Below are 14,790 nucleotides of genomic sequence, written 5' to 3'. Positions count from 1 at the left end.
ACCTCCTCCTCACCCCCTCTCCCCATCCCTGCTCTCCCTTCTCCACTCCTCCTCTCCTCAGCTCCCCCTCCTGCTCTCCTTCACTTCCCCATCTCTCCTCATTTCACCTGCTCCTGTTCTCCCTTCTCCTTTCCTCTGCTCCTCCTCCTCTCCTCAGTTCCCCCACCACCATCTTCTCCTCCGCTCCCCCTCTCCTCCTCCACTTACCCTCCTCCCCTCCTCCTCCGCTTCCCCTCCTCCTTTCCTCCCCCTCCTATCCACCCCTCCTCCTCTCCTTCACTTCCCCTCCTCCTCACCCCCTATCCTGCTCTCTCTTCTCCACTACTCCTCTACTCCGCTCCCCTCCTCCTTGACCTCTGCTCCCCCTCCTTCTCACCTTTGCCCCCTCCTCCTCACTTCAGCCCACTCCTCCTCATTTCTGCTCCCCATCTCCTCCTCTTCTCTGCTCCTTTTCCTCCTCTCCTCCACTTCCACTTCCCCTCCTCCTCCTCCTCATCCCCTCCTCTCCCCCTCTCTATCTCTGTCCATCCCTCTCCCCTGTTCTCTCTTCCCCCTCTATATCTCTCCTCCCCACCACTTTCCCACACTTCTCACTCTCAGACTGCCGGGGAAAATGTGCTGGGGTTTAGAGAGAAGACCCGGAGCTGGGGAGATGCAGGAGATGACTAGCACCAGCGAGAAGGAGAGTGCTGCAGACCCGGGAGCAGGGGCAGAAAAACTATCACTGTTGTCACTGCTGATCATGACAGAAGGTACACAGCACCTGCTTGTACAGCACTCACTTCTCCGCTCCTCCTCCTCCACATGTCCACCCCTCCTCCACATCGCCTCTCCTCCTCACCCCCTTCCCCCTACCTTCTTCTCTCAGCCTGCCCCCTCCGCCTCTCCCTCCTCCACCACCACTCCCCCTCTACTCCACTCCTCTCCTCAGCTTAACCTCATCCTTACCCCCTCTTCCCCTTCCCTTTTCTCCATTCTGCACTCCTCTACATCCCCTCCTGCTTTCCTTCACTTCCCCTCCTCCTTTCACCCTGTGCCCCTCCCCTGCTCTCCCTTCTCCTCAGCTACACCGCTACCTCCTCCTCCTCTGCTCCCCATCCTCCTCCGCTTCCCCTCCTCCTCTGCTTCCCCTCCTCCTCTCCTCTGCTGCCCTCCTCTTCACCCCCTCTCCTCTGCACCCCCTCTACCCCTCCCCTGATTTCCCTTCTCCTCTACTCTGCCTCTTCTCACCTCCCCCACCATCTCCTTCTCCTCAACTTCCTCTCCTCCTCCGCTCCGCCTTCTCCTATCCTCTGCTTTCCCTCCTCCGCACTTTTTCCTCTCCCCTCCTCATATCCTCTGCTTCCCCTCCTCCTCTCCTTTGCTTCCCTCACCCCCCCTCTTCCACACAACCTCTCCCTCCTCCTCTCCCCCTCTATCTCGACCTCTCCTCTATTCTTCTTCCTGGCTCTCTATTCCCCCTCTATCACTCTTCTCCCCTCCACTTTCCCCACACCCCTTCTCTCTCGCTCAGCCAGTCTCTACCCTCCCCTGTCTCTCCCTCCTTCTCACCCTGACACCCTTTCTCTATCTCCCCCTTCTCTCCATGATTCTCTCTTATTTTCTCTTCACCTTTCTCTTCCCTGACACCGTCTCTTACTCCGTTTCTCCCCCTTTTTCTTCCCAACATCCTCATACCCTCTGTCTCTCCCCCTTTCTCTCCTTGACACCCTCTCCCCCTTTTCTCTCATTAACACCCTCTCTCTCCCTTTCTCTCAATGGCACATGCTGGATGCATGGTAGGCTTGCTAAGTTAATAGCCTGCTAAGTAAATTGCCTATGCTTTTGCTCTGCCCTGCATCCCTGCTGTCACTCTCTTAGTCCCTTTGTCCCCGCTGTCACTTTCTCTGTCTCTGCATCCCCCGCTGTCACTCTGTCCATGCATCCCCTGCTGTCATGTTCACTGTCTCTGCATCCCTGCTGTCACGTTCTCCTTCCCTGCATCCCTGCTGTCACAATCTCTGTCCCTGCATCCCCACTGTCACTTTCCTGTGTGGCATAATTGGAATTTTGGCTCATTCCATATGGATTTTGGCTTATTCCTTGTGGCATAAAATTATTTGCGACTCATTCATGTGAATTTTAACTTATTCCATGTAGCATAATGTGTAAGGTGCACTAGTACTAGTATATGGGGTTCTACTATTGGATTGCGTAATGAGTATAAATGGTATATGGTATGGTACACTTAAGGACATGTTCCTTTTGAGTGACCACGAACCTTTTTTCTCAGAAGCGTGCATGCCGTTTGTTGTGCACAGAACCACAGCCGACATTTTTCAATACTCCCACTTCAAAACTTCCATTTCAACCACTGGGTAAAATAGACACAACACCATCATTTATTCACATATATTAAGTGGTCATTTGAAACTAATGTGATAGTAATACCTATGAGCCTGACTTAGAGTTTTATGTAACTCGCTTGTTTACCAAATTGCATGTTTTTAGATTGGTGGCCACTACAACCTATTCACTTTGCATGCTCTCTGCCCCCCCCCCCCCTCCAATTTCAGACCCCTTTCCCCCCAATCCCCGTACACACAACCATGCCAACCTGATCCACATCTCACATGTCCCTTTTCTCCCTTTCTCCTGGGTTCTCTGGAATGCCAGATCAATCTGCCCATTATCCACAACCTTTTCATCTCCAACTCTCTTAACCTTTTCGCCAACACTTAAACCTGACTAGACCTCCCCAGCTGACTTCTCCTATGGGGGTTTCACCTTTCCTCACTCTGTCAGGCTTGATGATCACCAAGGTGGCATAGTGGGTATCCTCTCACCAAACTGCTCCTTTCATACCATCCCACCCTTACCTTCTCCATCTTTGAGGTCCACTCCATCCACTGCTACCCCATTCAGCTCCGCGTGGCAGTTATATACCACCCCTTGGACCTGTCTCCCCATTCCTTGACAACTTTGCTGCATGGATTCCCTATTTCCTCTCCTCTAACCTCCCCTCCATCATCCTTGGAAACTTTAGGATCCCTATTGACATTACTAACCTGCAACTACTAATCTTCTTGCCCTCTTCTCCTCCTTTGGCCTTTCTCATTGGACCCACTTTTTCTACCCCCACACACCTCTTCCGTGACCTGGTCTTCACTCACCGGTGTGACCCTGCTGACTTCTCCAACTCTCCCTTCCCCTTCTTTGACCACCATCTACTCTCTTTAACCCTCTCATCTCTTCCTCTCCTCCCCACACCCAGACTCACCCTCACCAGATGCAATATCAGTGCTCTGGATCCCACAATTCTATCCTCACTTGATACTCTTCTTTCTCCTCTATCTACCACGGAATTCTCTTTTTAAATCACTTATCTCTTATAAGTCCTCCAGTCCCTGCCACCTCTTTGATGCATTCAGTACTCTTCTTTGACCCTTTTCCTAGCCTCCCATCCTCCTTCACTGCCACCGAATTTGCCTTCTTTCCTCCAAAATTGAAACCTTCCTCCATAAAATATTTTCCTTCCACCTTCCCTTAGCAACTCTACTGCTTCACCATCCTCTACCTCCAGCCTTCCCACCTTGTGCTGCTTTCACACACCACAGACAACGAAGTCCTCTCCTGCATCCTATCATCTACCACCTCCGCCTGCCTCCATGACCTCTTCCAACCTTGTCTTCTTTTCTCACTTTCCACCATTGTATGCCCTCATCTTGCTCACCTCTTCAACCTATCACTCTCTATTGGTATATTTTCCTCACCATTCAAATTTGCTCTTGTCTCATATATTTTTTAATGTCGGTTTGTTTAATCACAGTTGTTTACAATTATAAGTGCAACGGAATATGCTGCGCTATATAAGAAACTGGGTACTTGTTTCCTATCTGGGCGCCCAGGTTTTCTACGTACGGCACCGTAATGAAATCGGATCGCATCGCATCGGATTCGGTACTTGATGATGTACGATGGCATACGATGCTATCCGATCCGATTTCATTTTAAATCGGATCGCATCACATGCGGTGACGTGATCAAATGGTCCCTGAGACCCGATTTTACATTGATTTCAATGTAATCCCGCAAACCCACGATTTGTATAGGAAACCCCCCCTGATGGTTTAAAATGCGCCTCCATTGTTAACGCCACCCCAGTATTGACGTCAACCCGAAGCGTGGCGAGCACAGCGAGCCCCGCGAGGGGCGGCGGTACGCGTCCTCCGACTTTTTCATACCCCCACTATCCACGTCGGCGTGGAGTTGAGAATAGAATAGTGTGGCGAGCGCAGCGAGCCACCGAGCCCGAAGCGTGGCGAGCGCAGCGAGCCCCGCGAGGGGACGCGGATACCTGTGAAGCCCGCGAGGGGACACGGATACCTGTGAAGTATCCGCGTCCCCTCGCGGGGCTCGCTGCGCTCGCCACGCTTCGGGCTCGGTGGCGCGCTGCGCTCGCCACACTATTCTATTCTCAACTCCACGCCGACGTGGATAGTGGGGGTATGAAAAAGTCGGAGGACGCGTACCGCCGCCCCTCGCGGGGCTCGCTGCGCTCGCCACGCTTCGGGTTGACGTCAATACTGTGTTTCTGTGCAGATGTGACAAGGGGAGGGCTTTCAAGGGTAAATAAATACAGTAGTGTTACTGATGGCCCATCCTATGGGCCAACCATAAAAGCGGGAACGAAATCGGATCGCATCGCATCGTTCAATATCGTGTATGTGCATTTGTGGTATCCGATGCGATCCGATTTTTATACGGAGAATAGCATGGTGCGCAATTAACGTAGCGGGCGCCCAGATAGGAAACAAGTACCAGAAACTGTAAATAAATAAATCTAATTTTTTAAATAAAAAAAACCTTGATCCTTCCTCATTTTCTTGCTATCACCCAAACTCTTCTCCCATTAGCTTCCAAACTACTTTAAGTGTCTTATATACTGCCATCTTACTAGATACCTCTCTGACAACTCCATCCTTGATCCTCTTTAGTCTGCTTGAAAGTGTCCAGGTTAAAGTCACCAATGTGCTGCTCCCCGCCAAGTCCAGGGGTCACTTCTCACAACTTTTTCTACTGGATATTTCTGCTGCTTTTGACACTGTGGATCATCCTCTACTCCTCCACACCCTTCAGACTATTGGCCTCTCTAGCACCGTTCTGGTATGGTTAATCTGTAACCTCATTAACCACTCCTTTTCAGTTTCTGCCTCTGGCTTCCCCTCACCCCTTCCATCCTCCCTGTCGGGGACCCTTGGGGTTCTATCCTAGGCTCCCTTCTCTTCTTCCTACACCTCTTCCGTGGGTGCACTTATAAGCTCATTTAGTAGTAGTACGTTTATTTAGAGGCGCCACAAAGTGTCTGCAGCGCCGTACATAGCAAAACAAAAAACATTTAGCATTCAATACCACCTCTATGCTGACATGCAACTATACCTCTCCTTTCCTGACCTCTGCCCCTCTGTCCTCTCCTGAATATCCTGCTGTCTCTCTGCCATCTCCTCTTGGATGTCTGAACTCTCTCTAAAGCTCAAAATGAACAAAACAAAACTCATCATCTTTTTTAACAAGCAAATCAATGTACCATTATAAATTGGTAAGTGATACATATTGTGTAGGCATTTCCAATGCATTTCATCCATATGAACTTGGAATAAATTATACATTTATTATACCTAGCCATGGGCAGTCTATACAGATTAAACTTGCCAACATTCTATCAGACCTATTTCAATGTTGAAAGCATTAAATTAAGTTAAACTGATTTGTGATTCAAAGGGAATCTCTCTTATATAAGAAGAAGTTTTCAACTGCTCTTCAAACGAGCCATAATCTTTCACAAAGGAAGACATGTAATTGATTACATCTTTTGCAAACCTGTTGGTTATTCACTTAGCACAGGCCTTGCTTGCCAGACCTTAATAATCTGATTCCCTTAATTAATATGCTTAAAATAAATGTCCTAGGAAAAATGGGCTACAGCATTATTTTGTTTATATTGTAAAGCTGGGTACACAGTATACGATTGACCCCTTCCCCCTTTCCTCCCCCCACAGCCAAACCATATAGTGCATACACACTGAATGATATCGTGTTCAGTGACGTCACCCAGCCCCCCACATACAGCCTTTGATAATACAATTTTTATATAGTATTATTAATGGTATTGGGCATATCATTGAAAACATATTGTATAGTATATACACACCTTAAGTCCGTGTAATAAAGCTGATGACATTTTCTATACAAATTCATATATATATATATATATATATATATATATATATATATATATATATATATATATATATATATGTGATCCAAAATAAAGATGTCACCCCGGGTCTTATTTGTGAAGTGCAAAAAAGCTTTACTGTAGTCTACGCTGTTTCGGGACTAGCCCGTCTTCAGGACATGCACGTCCTGGTGGCTAGTCCTGAAACGGCGTAGACTACAGTAAAGCTTTTTTGCACTTCACAAATAAGACCCGGAGTCAGAGCCGGCCTTAGGCATAGGCAAACTAGGCAATTGCCTAGGGCATTTGGAATGCCTAGGGGCATAAGCAGCTTCTGCTGATTAAAATGATATGCAGCATGCCTGTATTCTGTGTGTGAGTGAGGCTGTATCTGCATATGAAATAGTGTATTCATGGAAATCACTGTAACATAGCATTCTGTACAGTCACAGTCACACACAGAATATAGGCATGCCGCATATCATTTTAATCATCAGAAGCTCCTTGTGTGTGCTGGTCATAACAATGCAAATAAGATGAATTTTCAGCAAAAAAGGCATCCAACATTAGCAGAACTGGCCAGGAGCTGCATGGCCTATTGAGGCAAGATGTATGAGGAAACATCTGTATCCAAGCAGAGGCAGAGGTCACAGTGTTAGCGGCTGTGCAAGTGCTGTCTATGGGTGGGTTGGTTGTGCAATAGTGTTCGGCATATGTGTAAGGGGCATTACTGTATGTGTGTCATGTATAAATGCATTAATAATGGGCGACATGTGTAACAGGCATTATGTGTGTCATGTGTATAAGGGCATTAATAATGTGCAACATATGTCTAATGGGCATTATGTGTGTCATGGGTATAAGGGCATTAATAATGTGCAACATATGTGTAAGGGGCATTATGTGTGTCATTATGTGTATGAAGGGCATTAATAAAGGTTGGCATAATGTGTAAGGGGCATTATGGTTGTAAGGACATTAATAATGTGTGTTATGTGTAAGGGGCATTACTGTGTGGTATTATCAGGGGTGCCAAGAGAAAGGGGTAGGGAGTACAAACTACCCAGGCCAAAGTCTGATGGAAGGGCACAGTGGGGACCACGGGCCCCCTCCCCTTAAGTGACAGCAGCAGCTGCAGCTCTTCTCCTCTGCCCAGCACACACTGCTTTATGCTGGTTGCAGTGTGGCCATGGAGGTGCTTAAAATACAATATTTTCACAGGATTTTTTTCTAAGGGTATAATGTGACTAATGTGAGGAGTAAAGTACATAAGGTAAAGTGGTACTATGGTGTGATGTAACGTGAATAAGGGACACCATCGCATGATATAATGTGAATAAAGTTGCACTACTGTGTGGCATCATTTGAATTGGGGGTACTATTGGGTGGCCATGCCCCTTCCCAGCAAGAACACACCCCTGTTAGGGCTGCTCACCGAATGTGTGCACTGTTTCTATTTAAAATATTGCAGGTAGGAGCACCAAAATGATGACTGCTATGATGAGGATTGATGGTGCTGGGAAAGGGGAGCAGGGTCAGAGGCGGAACTAGTGGCGGTGCTAGGGGGGACCAGCCAAAATCTTGCCTAGGGCGTCATTAAGGCTAGGGCCGGCTCTGCCCGGAGTGATATCTTTATTTTGGATTGTGTATTTGGTGGTTTCTTTCCCCCGCTGATGCACACCTGGACTAAGTGTACTGGATGTATTACAGTGCCGGACTCTGTGAAACAATATATATATATATGACAGACATTTTTTAGATACACTATACATTTTCCAGTCTTGTGCCCATTTGGCTATAATATTTTTAAGATGGAATGATTGTTTGACAAGCATTTTAACCTAATATACCATAGATTTTCACATTCAGTAACAGTCTCTGTTCTCTATTAGTACATATTTTTAGTGTTGCTCACTGGACGTAGCATACAAAATAGCACTTTTTGAGTAGTTGTTTAATAAATATTTGTCACGGAATGTTTTCTTTAGAACCACATTTTTTTCATGTAATTGTCTACATTTAAGTTGAGGAATATTTTGTGGTATGGCTTGCAGTTCAAAACCTGCCTTGAGCATAGTTAATGTGATGGTTTATATATGTTACAGGAATTGAACAGATGCAGTCTCATGTAAGTAACTCATATTTGTTTAGAAAAGTACAATCTACCCACAATGAGTAAAAGAAGAATAAAACAGATTTGTTTGCCCTGAAAATAACTGTTAAATGCTTGGAGGCATTTAGCATTTAATCGGTATAATTCTAATAGTGTGTAGGGTGGATTATTTCAGTGGATATGGAAAAAAATGTCATTAATGTAGATTTCAATGTGATGTTTCAATTGACTTTGAAGCTATTGCAAATCTGCTCCATTTAGACCCCTCCCACAAACTTATGAATCACAGCAGTGCCTGATTAACCAACAGGTTGATTAGGCTGCACCCTATGGTGCCAGAACTGAGGGGGGGGGGGGGTGTAACCTTTCAGGTGACAGCCAAGGACTAACTCTAAGCTCTTGTTAGCTGTCACCGGTCTCGATGGTCCATGGAGGGTAATGTTCTTAAGGTGACTGCCAGATGGCTGTGCCAATGTAACTTAGGGGTAGATTTATCATTGGTGTCGTGGCGTTCGTTATGGGCACAGGTTCGCTTCACCACTATATCGTGGTGAAGTGAACCTGATTTTTGCCCGAATGTATTAATAGCTGCCTGCACGTTATGGGAGTGCGTTATCCCCTCCTGCCGGGGATACGCTTCCTCTCATAATTAATGCTCTAGGTGTCCGGCGGCGTCTTCTGCGCATGCGCCGGATACCTTGGTCTCGCGTTGTGTACCCGGCGCATGCACAGTTTTCCGCTTGCTGGTCTCCGGCGTCTTCATATTCAAACTGCGCATGCGCCGGGTAATGTTCGCGGGGGGTGCTGTGTACCCGGCACATGCGCAGTTTGAATTTGAAGACGCCGGAGACCAAGCAGTAGGAGAAGAGAGACACGCAGCACCAGAAAAGAATGGCGAAAAGAGGAGGAGTAAAGCCCCCTTGCGCGCGCCCACAAATCAGCTTAGTAAATAAGGTAGGAAGCAGGAGCAGACAGTAATATAACGTCCCTGCGCTATCCCTCCCGCCCCGCACCGCCGCCTTTTTAACACCCATATCGCCGGTGTCATAGATCAGGGGAAGCGCCATCCCCTGCCATAACGCATGGGGATAGCGCATATTCCCCTGATCGAAGTTTAATAAATCTACCCCTTACATTCGGATCATTACTTTATGCATGTTATGCTACAGCACCAAATGGACAGCCTAAAACCAAAGCCTCTTTCACACGCAGATTAGATCCTACATGCTTGTTGTACATGCACATGGGCAGTATGAATGTTGAGTCCCTGAATGCCCATACATGTGTGTTTAGCAGCATTAAAAGGGGAGCTAGAAGTATATTAGCCTAGGGCACCTGGAACCTTTAATCAGGCCTTGGTCACAGCATTTTGGGGGTGGGGGTCTAGTGATGTTCAGCCTGGCCCCATTCCCTGCACTATTAAGCAGCGTCTCCTCTATGGGATTCTCCTGAAGACAATATTTTAATTCTTGGTAAGTAAGACTTACATGTTGTGATGAATGTAATATACAGGTATATAAGGTGTGTATTAAGCGGCCATTCAGAACCTGGGAATCAGCATTAGACTTAATTATTCTTCTGAACCCACCCTAATAGAGGGTACACACAGTGAGATATGCACTATTTTTCTATTCTATTTTGCTTATAGAAGCAATATCAAATAAAAAAAATTAAATTGGCATCAAATGCTTTTTCTACATTCGATGCAGATTAGATCCCAATGCGCGCTCCCGTATAGTGGAAATCTAATAGAAAAATAGACTGGTCAGACGAAACTATGTAGTACAGATCTGTATAGAGGTTGGGTTTGCCAAGACCAAAAATGCCATGCTAATTAGAATCAAAACACAAATCTCTTCATAGACATGGGGACATGCTGATTCGCAGAATACTGATTGGTCAGAATGCGGATACTACTGCACTCTAACAACATAGTGGTTAGTGAGAAGAATTGTTCACCTTTTAGCCATGTAAGCTTTTTGTATGTTCTATACCAATGCAAAATAAAAGACAACAATAGAAATACTCAAACCATTTTAGTGATAGATGGAGAGTAAAAAAACAAAAAAATTAACACGATTAGGCATTGTGCTCTTCCCTCACATAGGGGGTTATCTAATTAGGTGCAATGAAACTGGATTTTAGTGAATTTTCCTGATGTTTCATCAGCGTACAGTATATCAGTAATTTCTCTTCTCCTGCCTTCGGCAGGTTATACAAAATCCCCAAAAAGCCGAAACAACCCATCCTATGACTGACCCAGCAGCAGCCAGGAATGACAGGGCTGGTGGCTGGAAGCTGGCACTCATCCCGGTGACAAACATCCACCACCAGCTGTCAGCATGAGCCAAAGCCGGGGATGTCAGTGGGGGATGTCGTGGCGGAGCTGTCATCAGGAGATGGAGCCTTCAGTGGGAGCCTTGTATCTCTTGTCACCCTATCAGGGCTAATAGGATATCCAGGGATGATTTAGCTATCCCCTAAGGAAGAGATGGATTAAGCCTTGGAGAGTGAAAAAGTATCACCCAATCGGCTCCTTACTTTTATAGGCTGTGTTTGAAAAATTACAGATAGGTAGTTTTCCTCTTTCCACTTAATCACTCTTCCAGGCTTACTATATCTGCCTCTTTGTACATCTGCCCCTAAAAATGAAACAAAAATGAAATGAATGTAAATACAGTACGCAGGGGCTGATTTGCCCACAAAATGAACATCGTTTATATTTGAAACAAGTATTCTGCAAAAAAATGCTTATGATCACTCTTGTCTAAAGTGTGTACAGTCAGTAATAGTATTTTATGCCTCTCTGGGTTTTGCCTGGCACACATCAGAAATGCTTTTTATCAAGTTGTAAACCATTAATCATTGGTGCAATAAATGCATTTATTATTACACTGGCAATATCATAATCTATGTCTAGGGTACAGTACACAGAAAGAATCAATCAATCAATCAAACTGATCACATCTGCATACAGCCAATCACAAGCAGTTTGGTAGTGTTGCTACTTTCGCCTGTCTTTATTCCTGCTATTACTCTATTAGGAATTTTATGTAATTGCTTTTTGTTAGAAAACATCTGTTCCCCTCTCTAGATGCAGCCAGGCATAATTGGGGAAAATAATGCAAATCTACATGTGCTTGTAGGCCTGTGTCTACCTTTCTGGACATGTGCAGTGCAATTCACTCAAGGTACTCCCTACCAACTGGTCTAGCACTCACAGCACATAAACATTGGGATAAAAGAATAAACTGAGGGGGAAATGTAATTGGATAAGAGAATCTGAAAGAGAGATTTGGTAAGAAATCTCCAGTTTTTTTAAAGCGGCAATCACTTACACTGCAAAACCAGATTTATTTTGCAGTGTAAAAGATTACCGCTTTAAAAAAAACTGGAGATTTATCACTTTCTGATTCTCACACCCTTTTACATTTCCCCCTGAGTGTTCGGCAAAATCATCTAGATCAATACTTACCTAATTTAATGGGTTACTGGACGCTGTATATTCCAAATACGTAAAAGTCTAGAGATCGTATTTCTTCTACTGAAAATAAAATACTCATGGATAAGTGTTCATAACCCCCCCCCAATCCACACACACACACATGCACACACACACACACACGTACTAACACACACACACACACACACACACACACACACACACACACACACACATATTACTGCAAAGGTTTCTTTGCATTTAGATTTTAGTTTTATTGCATTCTTTCTATTTCTCTGTTTAAGCTATAATATTATCCCTTTTGAAATCAGTAATTAGCAACTTTTGACCATTTATTTAAAACACCAAATAAATATTTTTATAAACTTATTGCCTCGATGTTAAAAATGTATAAACCAGGACTGATTATGTTTTTTGTTTCTTTTTAGTCTCTTTTTTTTCTGGTTTTTCAATTAAGTATCTAGATGTCATTATTTTAACTGAAATTAACTTGATTGTTATTTTAACTGCTGTATGGGAATCTATTCCTGGGAAGTGTACGTTGAGCCTTTTTAAGGACTATTATAAACATTACAATCTGATTGTGAAACAATTTAACTTTAAAGAAATTGTGGGAACATTCTTACAAGGGTAACATTTTCTGGATATTATTCATCAAATTACATGATATTATTTTATCATTTCTGATAATAACATAAAGCAGCCACTGGGACCAAGCCTACATTTGTATACTGTATATGATTCAAATTCATCCACCATTGTGGGGCAGATTTATCAACCTTATTTTTACTTAAAATAAAGTGAAATGGGTTCACACCCTTTTCACATTATTTTAGTTTCAATTAAATGTATTCATTAAAAACTACCCCAAACCCTTTAAATCACTTTATAGCATTTCATATACTTGCAATCTGGCTGAATTGACAAAAAACTGCCCTGGTTATCTATACTGCTGCATAAGATATATCTCATCATATACACAGTTATGTGTTCATCAGTATTCCTTCCTTTTTAACCACTGGGTAAAAAATAAAAATATATGTAAAGGTGCATAAGTTACATCCCCAGACCAACAGGTGTTACATATTGCATGTGGTTCTATAACCCATATTTTGAATGTGGATTTATGTATATATTTGTACTAATGTAGACATGTACATGTACTATTTTTTTTAAATTTATTTTGTATTTACATTTTTAAGATTTCTAATCCTTTCCATCAATGGGAACTACCACTACGAAGTCTTCCCTTTTGAACCACAAGAAAATGTCACCCGCCACTTAAATGAACAATGTACATCCTCCCGGGTCCTGAAAGTACTGTATGACTGACCTCCCCACATCTAAAGACAACAACCCGAGACAATACTGACGGCAACGGCTGAATCCCGTCTGCATGTGCATAGAACTTTAAAGTAGGGATGGCCATCAAGTATCGATGTTCCCTAAACATGGATGGTTGAGAGCTAGTCCTCAATGTTTTTGACATCGATGTCAGAAAAGCAATTTTTTTCAGCCATTGAAGGGCATACCGATGGCAATATTTTTTATTGAATTACATGGAGCTGGTCTGGAACAGTGAAGACAAGAGGAGACACTAGACAGAGCAGAGCCAGCCCAGCACAGTAGTGCAGCAGCACCACAGATGGATATCGGACAAAGAGAGGCGGAGCAGTCTCACTCTCACAGACACAGAGGGGCAAACGCAGGATTTTCAGAGGGGGTTTCCAGAGGGGCGGAGCAAAGCACGAAGATGGACACTTAGGTGACCCAGTATATGCCGGGTCAGTTAAAGTATTATAGATAGACCAAATGTATATAAATAATAATAATATATATATATATATACATACACATACAGGGGCGTCAACAGCAGTGTAGACCACTGGGCATAGCAATGCATTGGGACCCCTACCGATCCTCCAGCGGTAGGGGTGGGGGAAGCATTGATGTCCCGCGGGTGGTATTATATCAACCGCTCAGCATGTAGGGCCTCGATCAGTAATTTCCACTAATTACCCCCTTACTGCACAGATGGTGGGAGATGGGGTGGGAGAAGGGGGCATTGGGCTGAATGAAGGGGCCCTTATACATAACTTCCAGGGTGGTAGAGAATGTTTAATACGCAGAGGAGGGGTGTATAGTGGAGTGGGCTTATTATTCATAATTTTCTGGTGGGAGGATAGCTTGCTTGACTGCAGATATCTCCAGTTTCCTGAAAAAGATTTCTTAAATTTTAATGGAATTAAAAACTAGAGAATCCCAACTACCAAATGGTTTTGGGGACTAGGGGATCAGAGTTCAGGAGGCAGAGCAATCTGCCAATGAGTATATAAAACTACATACCAGGTGTGTGGAGCTGAAGCAGTAACCAGCTGCTGGAAGGCTGATATCTCTGGTTGTGGGCAAAGTAGAGACACGCTACTCCATCAAAGGGGGAGAGTCCCAGCTTTTAGAATATTTCCTCAGAAAAACTCTAAGTCAGACAGAACCTATAATATCTGACTGGGAAGCGCAATTAACAGGCTTGGATGGGGACCACTGCTTTGAAGTCAGATATCTCCGGTTCCCAAGGGCTGATTTTAAAGTTCTTGTACCCATGGAAAGAGGGGACCCTCAGCTTTCAGAATAGGGCTCTTTCACTCCTGGGGGGCGTTCTGGGTACTCAGAACCCCCCCCCCCTGCGTGCGCTACTGACACAGTCACACAAGTCATAAGTTCTGCTGCCCCGCACGCTGATTGGCTAGCCGCAGTGTGCCCAGACACAAAGAAGCCTCCTGATTGGCTGATTGGCCAGGTCACCTGTAAGTCACTGAGAGAATTTGTGGGGGATGCTCAGAGCTGCCGCTCAATGCAGGACGGTGAATTGCTGTTCTAGAACCAGGTGCTCCAATGCTTATCTATGATAGGCTGGTCCTGTGAGGGTTGGTGTTAGAAACACATTGAGTGACATCCCTTGCACTGTATGGATCCCTGCCCTCATAATGAGCTGTGACA

Source organism: Crinia signifera, chromosome 3 (assembly GCF_055691185.1).
Source record: "Crinia signifera chromosome 3, ASM5569118v1, whole genome shotgun sequence".
Classification (NCBI taxonomy): Eukaryota; Metazoa; Chordata; class Amphibia; order Anura; family Myobatrachidae; genus Crinia; species Crinia signifera.
Note: the sequence above shows the minus strand (reverse complement) of the source record.